Genomic DNA, 6,431 nt, shown 5'->3' on the forward strand with positions numbered 1-6,431 from the left:
TCCTGCAATGAGCAGGGACACCTGCAACTGGATCTAGTGGCTCAGAGCCCTGTCCATCCTGGTCTTGAATGTTTCTAGGGATGTGTTTGAGGGATCCTATTCTGCACTGATGCAGCCTCACCTCGAATATTGTGGCAGTTTTGATCTCTGCAATATAAGATAGACATTAAGCTCTTAGAAAGCGTCCAAAGGAGGGCAACAAAGATGATGAAGGGCCTTGAAGGGATGCTGTAAGGAGCAGCTGAGGTCACTTGGTCTGTTCAGCCTGGAGAAGAGGAGACTGAGGGGAGACCTCATTGCAGCCCACAACTTCCTCTTGAGGGGAAGAGGAGGAATAGACACTGATTTCTTCTCTGTGGTGACCAGAGACAGGACCCAAGGGAATGGCCTGAAGTTGTCAGGGGAGGTTTATGTTGGATATTAGAAAAATGTTCTTCACTCAGAGGGTGGTTGGGTGCTGGAACAGACTCCCCAGGGAAGTGGTCACAACACCAAGTGTGACAGAGTTCAAGAAGCGTTGGGACAATACTTCCAGGCACATGGTGTGACTCTTGGGGATGGTCCTGTGCAGGGCTAAGGGTTGGACTTGATGATCCTTGTGGGTCCCTTCCAACTCAGCATATTCTGTGATTCTATGATTCTATTTGGTCAGAGATAGGTTGTCTTTTTCACCTATGACATCATTCTGGGGTTAGAAATTTTTATGAGAAAAAGGACATAGGAGTTTACTCAGCTCTTCAGTGTTGCTACCCTCACTACTTCTATTTGTGTTTGATGGGGGCAGGGGATACATGTTTGAGCATAATTACCCGTGCTTCTGTGTTCCCCATATTTCACCATTCCAGTGCACTAAACTTCCTAGTGGAAGTGTAGCCTGTGCACTAGCTTCAAAGTTTTTTTCTGAGTACACTCCACTTTTGAAATCTAGAAGGGGATGTTCAGGAGCAAATAAATAACACTTTCAGTGTTTGGAAAAATCAAAGAGATAGATGAGCAGAGTTGTTTCCTTCAGGTTGTTGCATTACATCTTCTTTCTGCCTCCACTGAAATAACTCCAACCTTCCTCTATGTCTCCCAATGTATCCCCTGCTTCATTATTTGGTTCAGAGGGGTTGTTAGATGGTACAGGTACCTTTCTCTTTCACCAGTATTTTCCAGTTAAAGTACTGCACACAGGGACTGCCATGATATATGTTTTTGCACAGCAAGGATCATGCTCAGGGACTAAGTAAGGATTTATATATTTTTCCTTCATGCAAAAAAAATTCCCAAATACATCATTGGGGGTAGGAGTTAGATTATTCGTGAAAAGTCAACACACTGTGCAGGAAGCAAAGACATTTTGGAAATAACCCAGAATCCAGCTGTGGGATATAAAAAACCCCCATGATTTCAATAAGTGATGACATAGTGGTGAATCAAGGGGCTATGGGAAGGATCAAAGGGTTTAAGGAACAGGACAAAAATAGAGCATTTCTAACTCAGTTCTTCTCTCCCTATGGTTATGAATGCAACCTTCTCTTTTTTTTTCAGCATTTGCCTAAAAATAATAGAAGGAGCAAAAGACAGAATAGATCACACTCTCCACTCTAACTGTAGTGAAATCCTTTTCTGCAGGACCTGGAGATTACCTGTATCATGATCAGCTTCAAGGTCTTGTAGATATGATGCCAGTAATCCCTTCACTATAGCTTCCCTGCAATAAAACACCACATATCCAAAAGAAACACAGTAAAGAGGTGGAAAGAAGGGACAAAAAAAGGGAAAAATTTATTATTTTAATGGTGGTTGACAGCTTAAAGTCATTTTTGTAAGGTCTGATTCAATAGCAGGGACTGAAAGTGCTGGGGGGATAGACCAGCTTTCCTTTTCATTCTCCTACTCAAAAGAAAACAAAAAGAAGGAAGAAGAATGGATGAAATTTCACAATTTAAATTAAGCAGAAGATTTAGAAACAAACATGATCTTTAACCCCACTGTCACAGAAGACAGAGTAAACAATTTTGCAGCTTGTCTGGTACCACCTAATTCATAGATCCTCCTACTAGTGCAGTGGTACTGCAGAGGTATAGGAAATATTTGCAAGAGAAACCACATCAGTCTCACTTGGTTTGCATTTCAAGATGAATCAGATTTGTCACATGCAGCACAGTTTCCTGAACCTGTTCATAAAGCTTTGGGGTGTTTAAAGCAGAGGCTAGAAGATATCCCTGGAAGCGGCAGTGGAGGGCAGAAAAAGTCCAAAGACACTTGAAAAGTCTGTGCAGGATGCAGGCTCCCTCCAACCAACAGGCAGGGCAAGTGCAAGGCAGAAGGTCTCTGCCCTTATTTCTGTCTTCTTGAGATGTTCACCTGGCAACTTTTCTTGCAAGCCATACCTCAAAGTCTCGCTGGGCAATGGTGTATGTCTGAGGACCACAGGGGTTGGAAAATAAAACCAGAGAACCCTGGAAATAAGGTTTTTCCCCCCCATAATACAAATAAAAATTCCATTTGCCCCATATCAATTCTCCAAAAATTAGGGGATTCTCTGAAGCCCCTGTGATTTGAGTTTACTTATCTGGAATTTTTGCCCACGTTTTCCTTCTCTTTTTTTCTCTTACTGCCTCACTGCCATATGCCCCTGCAACCTCCCCATCTGACATTGTTTTCTCCCCAACTTATTTTTGTTATCTTCTGTATTCTCTCAGAAGACTCTGCAGAAGATCCATATCACCAAAGTCACCCCATCTATATCCTGGTGGTACCTGCTTAAGCTAGAAGTTTCCACAATATCTGCCATTCCAAGTGATGTACAGCATCCCTCAAGCATTCTATTAATGTCTTGAACATCATTATGTGCATTTTACTTTCTTGCTCAGTTTTCTGGCACTGTCTGCCTAGGTGTGAAGCAGTGCTTGGGGATCCTATGATCCAAGAGTAACAAGATGAGCCGGGACTATGCCAACCCTTCAAATCACTGCATCGTAACATGGACACAGCTAACTTCTCATAGCTGGTTATATGAGGCCGGGTAAGTGTGGAGTGTCCCAGAAGAACTGGACATGGGTAAATTTCACAGCTTTTTGGGTGAATTTCCCAGCTACTTGGGTTACTGTTAGCTAATTTGGAGTTAGCTAAGGTATGTCTCCTTTGCAGTTTAAAGTGGAACTGTCTGCATCTTGCAATGCCAATGATTTCATGGCCCAAGGCCGCGTGGACCTGAGGAAGGCTGTGGTTGGCACAGAAGGGACTGAGTCAAACCTAGTCTGGGGAAATGCCAAGAGCTGCAACTTCTCTGAGTTCAACTAAAGTCACAGTTCCTGAGATCTGCAGGCACCATATGATGAGGCTGAGATAGGACAAGAATCATGATTGACCTGGTGACCAGGACAACTTCACCATTTTGCTCACCACCAGCACCAACCCCAAGGCAAGCCAAAATCCCAAAGCTCGAAGCATCATCACAATCCCAGCAGCAAAATTCCCTCAACAACAGCAGGAACAGAAAGAGTGGCCAGAACAAAGCTCTTGTCCTTCTTTTCCTCATGTATTTTTTTAAAAGAACAGGCTGTAATTAGAGCTGGAGGAAACGGAGCATAAATATCAAACTTTGTTTAGTCTGGGGAAATATCATTTATAATTAGACATGGGCATCTTGTTGACAAGATACAACCTATTTTAATCATTAGGTAAGCACACGATCAACTTCTAATCTTTTGCAGGTGTTTAAAAACTGCCAGTTCTTCCTGGTTGGTTTCTTTCCTTCCCCCCTCCCCCTTTTCTTTTCTTTTTTAGTGTAATTTCTAAAAAAAGTAACTGGGCTAACGTCAGTTCAAAATAATGATGCTTATACTGGCAGGGATGTCTTGGAGCATCTCAGTAGCTGGGAATTTTGCTTTCTGTTCATGCACTTCCGTTTGTCTCAATGCCAGCCCCACAAACCAAGACTGTTTCTCTCTCCTGTGGAACAGTAGGAATCTTACGAGACTTTGAAGGGGAGAAGGTGGCCCAGGGTTGACTGTATGACCAGCATTGACCTGTGGCCTTTTTTTTGAAGTGGGATTTGCTGGTTGCCACATCCTGCTGCCCTAGTATGGAGACATCTAGGATTTGTGCATGGCAGGTACTAGCAGAAATTATTGCAGGATTGGTGCTTGTAAGCAGTTCTGGTGGCACAATCCTACAGGTCTTCAGGGTATGGTGTCCCTCCTAGTGTCCTCAGGTTGTTTCATGGGTACATTGATGCTGTTAGATAACCTCTTTCCCCACAGTCAACCACAATGAGGGTTAGCTCTCTTATGGGCATCCATCCCCACCAAACCAGCCTGTTCCCTTCAAGCTGGGATTTCCTTCAGGACCTGCTTCAGGTTTGGTTGCTTCTGCTCCATACAGTCCTCCTATACTGTTCCAGAGCATTTTTGCATGCTGTCCCCACATTATTCGAGGCATTCTGAAAGAAAGTTAACACTGAAAGAACAATCTCAGAGCTGTGCAGGCACCATCCAGAGGTAGACATCTGAGTGCTACACAACCGGACATAGCCAACCTGCTCTAGAGAAGGGAAAGGTCTGCGTGGATTAGGCCGGGGATCACTCCCTGGGAGAGATATCTTTAGTGGGAGAGAAGTGGAGAAGTATCAGCACTCAGGTGTGACTGGGTATCAACCCAGTTGGGTTGACCCAACTTTCTACAGCCCACACACCAGAGGTGGAGGTCCAACAACAGCAGGATCTGTGTGAATAATTTCTTCTGCTTTCATATAAGTCTGAAATTTATTATTGGGAGACTTCCAATCCATTCTGTGACAGGCTATTTCCCTGTTAGCACCACTTGGAAAATACAATTGGACCCATATCTCTAAGCAGCAGGTACACAGCCATCCTCTAGGCTTGGCTGCTGTGTCATAAAGTTGGCCATCAGGTAGGCCTGATGTGGTTACATACGAGGAGGGGATACAGTATCTCCTTGTGCTTTGGTGAACTCCCATTATCAGTCCCAGCCAAATAAGCTTGACTGAATTATGAGGTGAGTTTCGTCTTGGGCAGGAGACGTACATCAACGCATCAATATCAAGTTGATGCCAAACCAAGCATCACAGCCATATTCACTAGGCACAGTGCCACACGATGGAGTGATAGTGGACTCCTAGTTTACACATGGCACAGGTTTGTTGTGGCTTTTGTAACACATGATTGCTCATTGGTATTGCCCTGTATTCTGAGGACCAGCTATGTCCTGTAAAAGTGCTATTCTGAGGTCATCAGTAAGGATTTGGAACTGCTGTACACAGGCAAGTTCCTCCAGATAGGCTTCTGTTGCCAAGACAAGTCAACAGGAAATTGTTCACTTACTATTGTTAAGGCATTTGGCCTTTAAAAAATATGCTATAGATGTACACAGGCAATATCTATTGTGGTATTAAAATTTTTATTTTTTACTTCTTTACTATTCAATTGATTATCCTTGTTACATTCTTATTGCAATAACACATGCAAAATGTACTTATTGTGATATTTAACTAACCACAACTTTCACATCTGTAGACATTTTCATCTTGAATCTCCCAGAATGGTGCAGACTTGAAGTAACTCTGACAGGAGCTGGTGTGCTACAGAGAACAAACAGTAACCTATTGCAGAGAAATAAAGGCTGGAGCCAGCACATGTTTAGCAGAATCCACAAAGCTGCCTCGTACATGGTATTAAAGGTCATGGCTTTTTGTTTAATTTTAACAAGTAGATCCAGGAAAGCGGGACAGAATTGGTGCTGTCCAGGAGAAGAGAGTTAGTACTCTCTTTTTTTTTAGTCCATCCAAAATCCTCGGCCGTCATTGATCTCAGTGCAAAGTGTGCAGAACACACAACGCTGAAGGCAAACCTCTCCTTCAGGGTGGAGGTGGAGGTCAGTCAGTGGAGATATTCCTCACGCATCCGGGGAAGAAGGTGGAAGGTGTGCAGTGGTCCCTGGGAGATTTGCTTTAGTCCCTGGTGCCTGTGGGAGCTCCCTAGAGGCGTGGTCCAGGGGAGGTCATGTCCTGGCTGCTGAAGCCAAGACTCATTTTGATCCTAAGACACCCATGGAGGAGCTGGCAAAACTCCATTAGAAGTTTGCTCTGCTGCAAACTAATGTGAAGAGTCCAGTGTACACCTGCCCAGGTATCAGGGTACATCTAAGCAGAAGAAGACAACACAGGCAATGCACAGGTCCCCCACTGATTTACACAAGCGTATTTCTTCCGAAATAAAAGGGAGTCTCACATCCAAGGAAAAGAAAGAAAAATCCATCCCATTCACTTTTCTAGAAGGCATTTATGTTATTACTCATTCAAGTATTAAACTGAATTTATCCTTTCCCCCAAGGGTGCATTTGGTCATCCTACTGCTGTGCCACAGAGACACACCTGAGCTGTTGAGACACCAAATGTGAGTTTTCCCTACTGTGAAGCTTCC

This window comes from Manacus candei, unplaced genomic scaffold (genome assembly GCF_025592945.1).
Source record: "Manacus candei isolate 608988 ecotype Guabito, Panama unplaced genomic scaffold, ASM2559294v1 h1tg000014l, whole genome shotgun sequence".
In the NCBI taxonomy this organism is placed as follows: Eukaryota; Metazoa; Chordata; class Aves; order Passeriformes; family Pipridae; genus Manacus; species Manacus candei.